Below are 11,213 nucleotides of genomic sequence, written 5' to 3' on the forward strand. Positions count from 1 at the left end.
TTTATCTTTTCGGTTTCGAAGCTCTACCTTCGCAGAGCCCGGTTTTCAACGACGAAAGTCATATTTAGAGCCGAAGTGCTGCCCAAATTATTATTTTGAGCCCCGGTTAATTCACGGTGAGTTTAATATGTAGAAACAATTGTATGTTATGTGTTATATGTGCTATGTGCTTTTCCATGTTATCCTCTCGAGTTGTTGTATCCGCTATTTTTATAGCAAGGATGTACCTCTGACTTGAAGTGTATGACATATGCATCACTTGGGTATTGGTATGAACCGTTGACCATGAAGTGTATGACATAGGCATCACTTTGGCTTCGGTAGAATAATATTCCTGAGTATTTTCCCGTGTTATTTTTATTTCTGCTATTTATGATAGCAAAGTTATACCTTTGACCATGTGATCAGTTTAAGAACTCAGATTCACAGTGGTACTGGTATGTAGCCTCTGGCCATGTAGAACCCAGTAAGTGAATGACTCTATTCTACGGCATTGGCAGAAGGTTAGACAGGGCGTGAAAACCTGAAATCTACCTTAATGTTAATCAGAAATTGTTTGTCTTCATTGCCATTTGGGCCGAAGCGTTATTGATGTTTATCAAGTATGGAAATTGTTATGTCTCAATGATTGTATATCTTTGAATCAAATCAATAATTGTTAGGGAAAACTTATCACATTATGCCTTTGTTGTTCCTTGCTCCTATTTGCTTCTGCCATATTGGTATATATATATGGCATAACGTTATATTGTATCTATTATTGAACTCACTAAGCGTTATCGCTTACCCCTCCCAATGTTTTAACATAATGCAGGCAATAAGCACCCAGTATAGTTGGAAGACTTAGAATAGTTGTAATATTATTTTTTTGTATTTTGGTTTAGGTTTGTATAGATGTACAATATCCTGGGTAGTCATGTAAAATCTTAAAACATAGTCGGTTTGTATCCAATCTTTTGTAATGACTTTATCAATGTAAAAATATTATTTTATGAATATGCATGTAGCATGTTATGGAGTAACTATATTGTCAAGTATGAAAGTTTGGGGTCTTTCATAAATATGAAAGTATAGAAAGGGGTTCTTTCAACAATGCCTATATTGGTACAAAAAGTTTTAACTTAATGAAAAAAACATCATTTTGTCGACTTTCTCAAATAAGTCGTTCTTTTATGTAATGAACAAACACCCCATATATAGCTTACAAGATTAAGTTATATCACTTGCCATATCGATTTTGACCTCTACAAACTGTGTTTTGTCAACCTAAACCCCTGTAAATATGAAACATAAAACTTCTGCGGAAAGCCTCATTTTCTACATCTTTTATGGTTGCGCTTATAACACGCAAACAAATAGCCATAAATTCAATTTCAAAGAACAAACTTATATAAAAATGAATATATATATATATATATATATATATATATATATATATATATATATATATATATATATATATATTGCAAGGAATAACAATGTACTTCTCATTTTTTTCCTTATTATAGAATTGTTCTTTCTCATGGATCAATGCCCTTTAGAAATTGGCTAAAATTCAAGAAATTTGAAAGAATAACAAAAAAAATATGTTTCTTTTTGTTATACACAATATTAATTGGGGAAAAGCATCGAACAAATAAACAAAGAGTGTTTCTTATCAACATCACGGTATCAGTTTTCAATAAATAGGATAACATCGTTATCATAAATAATATAACATGCATAAAAAGCACTTGTAATAATAACATTATTGCTACTTAACTACATAGTAAAATAATTTTAATAGATTAAATAAATATTGACCTTGTCAAAAACCTATTCCTTGAATCATAAATTCAATTGTGGATATTTGAAAGCTAGTTTAATTTATCTGATATATTAGTAACAAAATGTATATTGAAATCCATTGTTAAGAGTTCAAATCGATTTATCTAATTTCGAGAGTTAAAGGCAAATTGTGAACCAAACTTGATGAAATAATATAAACATTCCCATATTAATATCTCCTAGACTATCTTTTATCATATAAAAGAATAGTTTTTTCTAACTGAACGTGACCCCCGAGATTCATGCCATGTTATTTGAATATGAAAACTAAAATCCAAAATTAATGAATTCGCCTTTCTGAACCCTACTCAATGATAATAAAAAAAAATAAGGTGTTGTTTGTTTTTTCAGAGACAAAATGTCTGCAGTCTGCGGACCATATCTGCAAACATCTGCAGCAGAAAAGGTGGACCAAACATCTGCAGTCTGTAAATAGAAGACTGTTTGTTTTTTAACGTCTGCAGTCTACTAAAATAAGAAATTTTAATAAACCGATTTTTTAAACTTAAAAGTGTTTTTAAACATGAAAATTTAAATAATTTTAATTTTATAACATTAAAATATAAATCATACAACCATAGATATTTAAAAAAAATCATACAACATTGAAAAATAAATCAAACTTCTAAAATCTTATTGACATCACGTAAAAACAAAATTGCAACGCATGACTCATTCATCACACTCGTACTCTAATTTCACATATTATACAAATATTTTTAACTTATAGCCATCTCTATACATGTTAGAGTATGTGCTATCATTTTTAGAGAAAAAATCCAAGTAATTAACATATAAATGATGAATCATATTTAATGTAATCATATTAAGCCCCAACTCTTTCAAGCATTTCATCAAATGGTTGTCTTGCATCCAACGGTCATTTATTATTATAGAATTGAGCCTTCCTTTTGCAAATGCTACTATTCCCTGCAAATCAAATAAGAACTTAATTCAAGCAAATCTTTAGCCTAATGCTTCAAGCCTAATTAATACCAATGAACTACAAAATATTTGAATTACAAGCATTAAAACATCATATATAAATACTATTCCAGCAATAATAAAGACTAATTTCAGTTAAAACATAATTTCCAACAACTATATACATCTAATTTCAGTTAACAATGTCATTTTCAGCTAAAATGTGATTTTCAACATATATATATACATCTGATTTCAGTTAAAAACATGATTTCCAGCAACAATAATAACTAATTTCAACCAATTGAACAACATTTTTCAAATTTCAGCAAAATATATACATTTTCAGCAAAGAAATCTGATTTTTAACAACTACTAACATATAATATCAGCAAATAAATCCAATTTTCAACAAATGCACATATGATTTTTGTGTTTTAGCAAACTAATCTGATTTCACCATATAACAATTGATTTCCAGCAACTATAATAAACCCTAGAAGATAACATCTGATTTTAGGGAAAATGTTCTTACCGGTGAAAGTAGAGATCGAAGACGACGGTGAAGACGTAGTGGGCGACGGTTAACCTGTTTCAGTGGAAAATCCGGCGGTGAGATGGTGAAGATCGATGGTGGAACGGCTGAAGAAAATTGGTGGTGTCGTGTTGAGAGGCTGAAGAGGTAGCGATGGATGTCGGCGGCGGCGGCTGTGGACGTCGACGACGACGGAAGACGACAACTGGGCGGACGGTGAAGGCACTGGCAGCGAGAGGAGGAGGATGACAGGTGAAGGGCGGGGGGGTTGAAGGTTGAGAACGAAAGAGGCGATGATATGTCTAAAGCAATAAATGAAGTTTTTTTTTTACGTTTTAATAAAGTGTGCAGACCTTAGAAGACTCAAGCCCAAGGCTGTACCATGAAGACCTCGCGCAGATGTTTCTATGTCTGCGGACTTCTGAAAAACAGACAAACTGCAAACCCTTATGTTTGCGCGTGGTCTGCGGGGCGCAGACAAAAGAGGTTACACAGATCTGCAAACAAAAAACAAACACCCCCTAAAAAATGATACTTTTTAAGTTTTTACTTATAACTGAATTTGTATTACTTTTTTTTCTTTATTTCAATAAATATAATGAGGTAGTTTGGACAACTAATAGAAAAGAGGAAGAATGGTACATCGGTTTGATGTGTTCAAACCTTAACTGAGATGAAATTACAGGTGGTTGCTATTGCTAATCTTTGTTGGTTTGTTTCCTTCCTACATACTTTATATCATCATTGTTGTTTGTGTGGCCTTGATGTCATTGAAGATCTGGTATTAATTGCTCAGGTTCAAATTTCATCATACACATGCTCCTAAATTACAATTTTAGGCATGCTCTCTTAATAAAATAGTTTCAAAGGTTTAATATTTTTAATTAGATTAGTAGAGATCGGATTCATTAACTTATTCCATCAAACAAATGGGATGCATCTTACACCATCTAACACATGGTGTGCATCTTAATAAAAACCAACCATAAAACAATTAAACTCGTTCTTCAAACCCAAGCTCAAGCATCAAGATTAAAAAAATAAGAAAGGATTTGTTCCAGGTAAAATTATGTACATTGAAACCTCACTATACCATAAACGAAAACCCATTTAGAATCCAAAGCAAAATCGAACAGGTATAGGAGAAAAGAAACCAAACAATTAGAGAGGTAGAAAAGACATTTTTTAAAAGTGGATTAGCAGAGAATTAACCTGCAAACAATGAGTAGATATCGATAGTGGTTTCTCTTTTTGGAAGCTTAGATGACTTGCAATTCATGAGGAATAAGGGGAAGAGTTCAAATGGCATGAAAAGTTTTCTTGTTACTTTATAAAATTACTATAAAAACTCTTCTACTCACAAGCGGAAATAGAACCCAAAGTATAAGAAATCGTTGAATCAAATCGTAGAGGTTAGAATTAAACCCTTCAAATCGATAGCGGAGTCTTGTGGGTGGAGGAATATTTATAATCGCAATAGAGAGATGCGATACATGATTAATCATGGAAACAATTTTCTTCTTTACATATTTTGATGCTTAATTATCAACGTATAAAAAACAGTAATTTACTTACTAATTTTCTATGATTTCAAATAAGAAAGAAGATTTGTAATTTAAAACTCTCCTTTGTAAATGCCTAATTTTTGGAGTTAGACATAGAAATTATGTAAAAATCTCCAAGACATTTAAGTGGTAAAAACATAAGTTGAACTCCTAAAACACTGACAAGTGGCAAAGTAGAGATGTAGAAAAAGGTCATGTGGCATGTATAGGATTTAGAGATAGATAAATTATTAGAAGACAGATATTGAATTTTGATAATTCTAGTTTTCTTGATGCTTATACAACTATCATATTATCATTGTACTTAATACTTTTATTCATTATCACTGATGATCCTTGTGTTGCGTATTTTGATAAGTACTACTTGTTGTACTTTAGAAATTCTATTCTATAAGAGGTTATGTGGAGTTGTACCTTGAGAATTCTATTCTATAAGAGGTTATGTGGGGTATTGGGGTTGTATCTTGAGAATTCTATTCTATAAGAGGTTACGAGGTTATGGAGTTTTTGTCCATAATAGGATAATTAGAAAAACTATTTTATGGTTCCAAAAATATTTACCATACTAGTATTACTCTAATTTAAAAACTAATGAGTTTTTGTCCATAATAAGGCGATTGGAAAATTTATTTCTCATTCTAATGTGGTTTCAAAAGTGTTTACCATATTAGTATTTCTTTTTATTTTTCTTTACTTTTCGGTTTTTTGAATGTTTTTTTATTTTAAATATCTCATTTTTCTACATTTTCTCTTTTATTTCATCTTTTTACTGTCTTTTTTTTAAATAATAGTTTTTATTTAAGTTTTTTTTATCCTTTTTTACTATTTTAAATATCCATCAAATTTTAGCCATTATAAATTAAACGTACAATATATTTTAAGGTGCAAAAACTCAAACATTACACATAGAATATTTTTAAGGTAAAAAAACTCCAACATTGGTTGTTAAAAAAAAAAAAAAAAAAAAAAAAAAAAAAAAGCCTTAACATCGTTTGTTACAAAAAAAACACCACAATTAAAAAAAAACTTCAACATCGTTTATTACAAAAAAATACACCACAATTAAAAAATACTCCAACATCGTTTGTTACAAAACTCCAACATCACAATTAGCTTGAACTTGAACCGGTCACAAAATTTTACCTGTAGAAAAGAAAAAAGAAAAAAAAATAAGAGAAAATCTACAACAATACCATAAAAATGTTGTCTTTTTAATTATCTTGGCTTAGACGGACATCGTTTTAAATTATGACCCTGTTGCCTACAAATTCCACAAAGAGTGGCATTAATTCATTCTTTAATATGCATACCATTTTTTGGCTTTGTTGAACGAGGACGGTCTTTTTTATTTTGTAATAGTTCGAAATTTGGAAGTAATGCATTAAATGGTTATTGTGGCTAATACGCTTCATGAGAAAACAAGGAGAACTAAGATGAACATACAAGTGTGTGCCATCAATACTAATCACCGGTCGATAATAGTGAAACCCTTTGATAGAATGAGCAAAACCCAAAAAACACGCCTAAATTCAACTTTCATCCACATCGATGGATCTTGAAACACATCATTCAACTATAGTTCATGGATTGAACTTTTGAAGTGCGCCTAGATATTTTGGTAAAATGAAGTTGAAGGCGCATTTCAAAAGTTCAATCCAGGAACTATAGTTGAATGGTGTGTTTCAAGATCGACCGATGTGGATGAAATTGAATTTAGGCGTGTTTTTTGGGTTTTGCTCAATTTTCATTCTATCAAAGGGTTTCACTATTATCGACCGGTGATTTGCATTGATGGCACACACTTGTATGGTCATCTTAGTTCTCCCTGCTTCCCATGAGCGTATTGGCCACAATCACCATTTACTGCATTACTTCCAAATTTAGAAGTATTACGGAATAAAGGTCGTCCTTGTTCAACAAGGCTAAAAAATTATATGCATATTAAAAAAGGAATGAATATCACTTTGTGGATTTTGTAGACAACAGGGTCATAATCTAAAACGATGTCTGTCTAAGCCAAGATAATTAAAAAGACAACATTTTTATGGTATTGTTGTAGCATTTTTTTTATGTTTTTTCTTTTTTTTCTTTTATACTCGTAACGATTTGTTACTAGTTCAAGTTAATTGTGACGTTGGAGAAACGATGTTGAGTATTTTTATTGTGGTGTTTTTTTGTAACAAACGATGTTGGAGTTTTTTTTAATTGTGGTGGTTTTTTTTGTAATAAATGATGTTGAAACTACTTTTTAAATGTAGTGTTTTTTTGTAATAACGAATGTTGAAGTTTTTTTACCTTAAAAACATTTTATGTGTAACGTTAGAGTTTTTGCATCTTAAAATATATTGTATGTTTAATTTATGATGACTAAAATTTGATGTTCAAAAGTTTGTATAAGAAAAATAGATATTTAGGAACCACAAGTCTTCTCATAGATATTTTAACCATGGGGGTACTCCATAACCAATTGAACCGTGAGTGTTATCTTTGATGGTTCATTGTTTTCGCCCAGTGTAGTCTACGCTGACAATTTTGCCCGTAGTGTATATTTGGCGGTTGTAGGCATGAAAATTTACCTTTTGCTCGTGATGGTGTCTCTAATGTCGGTTAAGGTTTTTTGCCAATGCTTTCACTTGCTGCTTGTGTTTCTTCACCTGACGGAATTTGTTCTTAATGCTTATTAGTTCTGTTCCCTTAATAACACTTTTGATTTATATTCTTACTAAAATAAGTTTTATTCAATAGATTAACAGACACGAACAAAAAACACAAAGAATAGGTTATGTTCCCTTAACATTTGTTTATATTGTGCGTTTAAGTTTTATTTTGTTTGTTCGTTTAAGTAATTATGTTCGTATATAACCAATAGTTTTGTATTACATTTGTTTAACCGCTTGTGTTCAGCTAATTTAAACAAACATACATAAACCAGGTCATATTCAAGTTCAATCAATTATTTATAGTCCTACTCCTAGATATTTGAAAATAAAAATAAAGGAAAATGACTCTTCAAGGTAATTAACTTTTACGTTTGTACTCATTTGGTCTTTTTTTTTTTTGTATTCAATATACCATCGAACTTGTTGTTTGCGTTCACCATAACCATTTTAACCGGCTTTTGACATGTGATAGCCGGTCAAAGGGTTATAGTGAAACACACACAACAAGTTCGATGGTATATTGAGTACCAAAAAAAGGAAAGGGACCAAATGAGAACGAACTTAACAGTCGGTTACCCTCCTGGGTCATTTTCCCCGAAAAGTTAAATGGAATTAAAGTTGCAAAATTATCAAAGACTGCAACCTTCTTTGGCTATAACGTATATCAAGAGCGTTTCAAAGGGGTAACCTCGTTAAAACATGGTTTATGTTACTGTGGTTAGCTGTCAACACCTCTCTGCAAAAGGATATGATTGTGTATGAGAGGATTTATCAGCATAAACGTTTATCTCAATATATACTATGGTGATGTGTCTACAAAAGCAGCATGATATTATACATAATGATGTTGTATCTTATCCCATGAATTCGATAAGTAAACTCAAAAATCACAGCACTTGTGATTCCACTCGTTTATATACTTGTCTAGAATCTATGATACGATAAATCATTTGATTGAAAATGTAAATGTAGGCATGAAATGCGTCTGCTTAGTCAAGATTCCCTAATAAATATTCTAGTACGTTACAAAGTTATACATGTATGAATAATTTTATTTCGTGGGTTATGTTTTGAAGAGAAGCAAGAATGAATCTCATAAAGTCATTAATTACTTGAGATTTGTTGTAAAATGAGTAAAGGAAAAATGAATCATAAGGGTAACCAACTGTTGCATTTGTTCTCATTTGATCCTTTTCTTTTTTTTGTACTCAATATACTATCGAACTTGTTGTTTGTGTTCACCATAAACCTTTGACCGACTATCACAGGTCAAAAGCCGGTCAAAATGGTTATGATGATCACAAACAACAAGTTCGATGATATAATGAATACAAAAAAAAAAAAAAAGAACCAAATAAGTACAAACACAAAAGTTAATTAACCTCAATAGTTATTTTCCCTAAAAATAACCAAAATCATTTATTAAGCATAACTAACTTTTTTTAGAATAGGAATTCCATAAAAAAATAATTTTTGGCCGACTCCAAAATAACATCCTTGACTACGGAATTCATATTGCAAACTAATTTTCATACTAAAATTTCAAACACTTAAAAAAGATTAAATTCCACAAAATTTAACTAAGTATTAATAAAATATTTTAAAAGAACTTTAATATTAAATTCGAACTCTAAAAAATTACATGATTAAACTTTTTTAATTTTATTTTAATTCAAGTAATTTATTTTAATAAAATGTTAATTTTTAATTCGAATTCGAACAAATTACATTTTTAAACTTTTAAACCCAAGACATAATTCTTCTTTATGTAAATTGCACGTTTGGTCGCTAACTTATTTTTTTAAGTCAGAAGGTCCTATTGTTTGTTTTTATTACGCGCTTGGTCCCTACTGTTTTTTTTATTACGCACTTGGTCTCTATCTTACCTAAAAACACTATTATTAAAATAGAAAAAAATATAGGAGTAGGTAAGATGTGTTTATTTAAATAAATTAAAAAATCAATGGCAAAAAAATCTTTTTAGAAAAGAAATGAACCAATCCCGTAACAAAAACAAAAAGTGGAGAATAAAAATAAGTTAAAAACCAAAAGCGCAAATTATTCTAAACCATAAGATATTCAAAAAATAAAACTTATATTTACAAAAAGTTTTGTTAACTATCGAACAAGTGTAAATTTATAACTAAATATATTGAACATAAAAAGAAAATGATATCGATTCGCTTATAAAAAATAGTTGGCATCAGTTCTCCAAGGTGATAGCATCAAAAAAAGCTTTCAGTCGCAAATTACCCATTTGTTAATTGAGATTCATCATATGCCAAAATGTATTACAATAAACACAGATAAGCGATTATCTTTGCTATTTTAAAAGAAAATAATAAGAATAATATGATAAGCGATCAGAACCTGTCGAGATTCAAAGTTTAACATCAATCAAAGTTTGTCAGAGGATTGACAGAGCATTGAATTTTATCGTCACTTCGCTTTATACAAAAATAATTAAAAATACTAAATTTTAAAAAACACGAAAACAGATTATATCCTTGTATTCGTATATAATGGAAAAATTAACATAAAAAGCGATCGGAACCTGTCGAGATTCAAAGTTTAACATCAATCAAAATTTGTCAGAGGATTGACAGAGCATTGAATTATATCGTCACTTCGCTTTATACAAAAAAGAAGATCGAATTAACATGAAATTGTAGAAAAAATCGAAACGATTAACTGATGATTGCTCAGAACTTCTTAGAGGTGCTGCCATCAGCGACAAGATTAACTCATGTTTCTGGAGCAGTTACGATTTCCTCATAGCAAAATCAAACAAAAAAATCTAAACAGAAATCTAATTTTAAAAACTGAAACCAGATTAAAATTAAAAGAAAACATAACGATTTAATATCTTCGAAATAAAAAATAAAAAATAAAAAAAACCTTCCTGAACCTGAATAACTCCCCGAAGATCGCAGACGAAGGATATGAAAAAAAGCATTGCGATGTGAAATATAAATAGAGGCGGATGCGCTGAAAACCCTAAATTCAATGTTTTGGGCCGTATTACAGCTCACGGCCCAGTCAAACTTCATGACTTTGTTGATATGATTCTCCACTTTACTAAATATCGTTTTCTATTATAGTTTTTACTTTCTTCTTGACTTTTAAAATAGATTTAGAAAATCATTTTAATAAACCACGGGTTATAGAAAATTAGAAATAGAATTTTTAATTTATACTTAACACAATTAATCTAAACAACATTTTGTTTAATAGAATAATAGTTAAACAAAGGTTTATAAAAAAGTCAAAACCGATTCCTTACTTTGATTCTATATGAGATCTTTGACAATGCTTCACAATTTAGTTACTAACAACATCCTAGCATAATACTTCTCCATTTTCATGGATTTAACAAAAAAAAATACCGTATTGCAATATTGGATTTATTTTCTTTTTTTAACGTATGTTGTACTATTGGTTTGTGTTTTTGCAAGAATAATTGCAATTGTTATGTGTGATTGCAAATTGTAACTAATAGTTATAGTAGTTCTTTGAGAATAATAGTTACTTCCAGAAACTATGACATAGAATGGCAAACATATAAAAAAATTCAAGTGGTGTTACACAGTTAATTAAATCTCAAAATTGTAGTCGATCATATACACATGTAACATTATATGTAACATTATATAACGACCAAAAGGCTTATGACAAAATAATTTGTTCGTAATAAATTATTAG

The 11,213-nt window shown here is 30.1% G+C and overlaps 1 long non-coding RNA gene and 3 other non-coding genes across 4 annotated transcripts; all 4 read right to left on the reverse strand.

The window, feature by feature from the left end:
• Positions 1–5,722: 5,722 nt before the first annotated feature.
• LOC145120907 (uncharacterized) lies at positions 5,723–10,438 on the reverse strand. Its single transcript, XR_013714415.1, has 3 exons — positions 8,155–10,438; positions 7,428–7,505; positions 5,723–5,994 (listed from the first exon to the last, which is right to left on the reverse strand). It is a non-coding gene; the product is annotated as an uncharacterized LOC145120907 (long non-coding RNA).
• Positions 9,707–9,798, reverse strand: LOC145122901 (small nucleolar RNA Z101). Its single transcript, XR_013714798.1, has one exon. It is a non-coding gene; the product is annotated as a small nucleolar RNA Z101 (small nucleolar RNA).
• On the reverse strand, positions 9,871–9,959 carry LOC145122908 (small nucleolar RNA snoR14). Its single transcript, XR_013714804.1, has one exon. It is a non-coding gene; the product is annotated as a small nucleolar RNA snoR14 (small nucleolar RNA).
• LOC145122909 (small nucleolar RNA snoR14) lies at positions 10,055–10,143 on the reverse strand. Its single transcript, XR_013714805.1, has one exon. It is a non-coding gene; the product is annotated as a small nucleolar RNA snoR14 (small nucleolar RNA).
• Positions 10,439–11,213: the final 775 nt, after the last annotated feature.

Source organism: Lactuca virosa, chromosome 6 (genome assembly GCF_052849685.1).
Source record: "Lactuca virosa cultivar CGN04683 chromosome 6, Lactuca_virosa_CGN04683_v6, whole genome shotgun sequence".
NCBI lineage: Eukaryota > Viridiplantae > Streptophyta > Magnoliopsida > Asterales > Asteraceae > Lactuca > Lactuca virosa.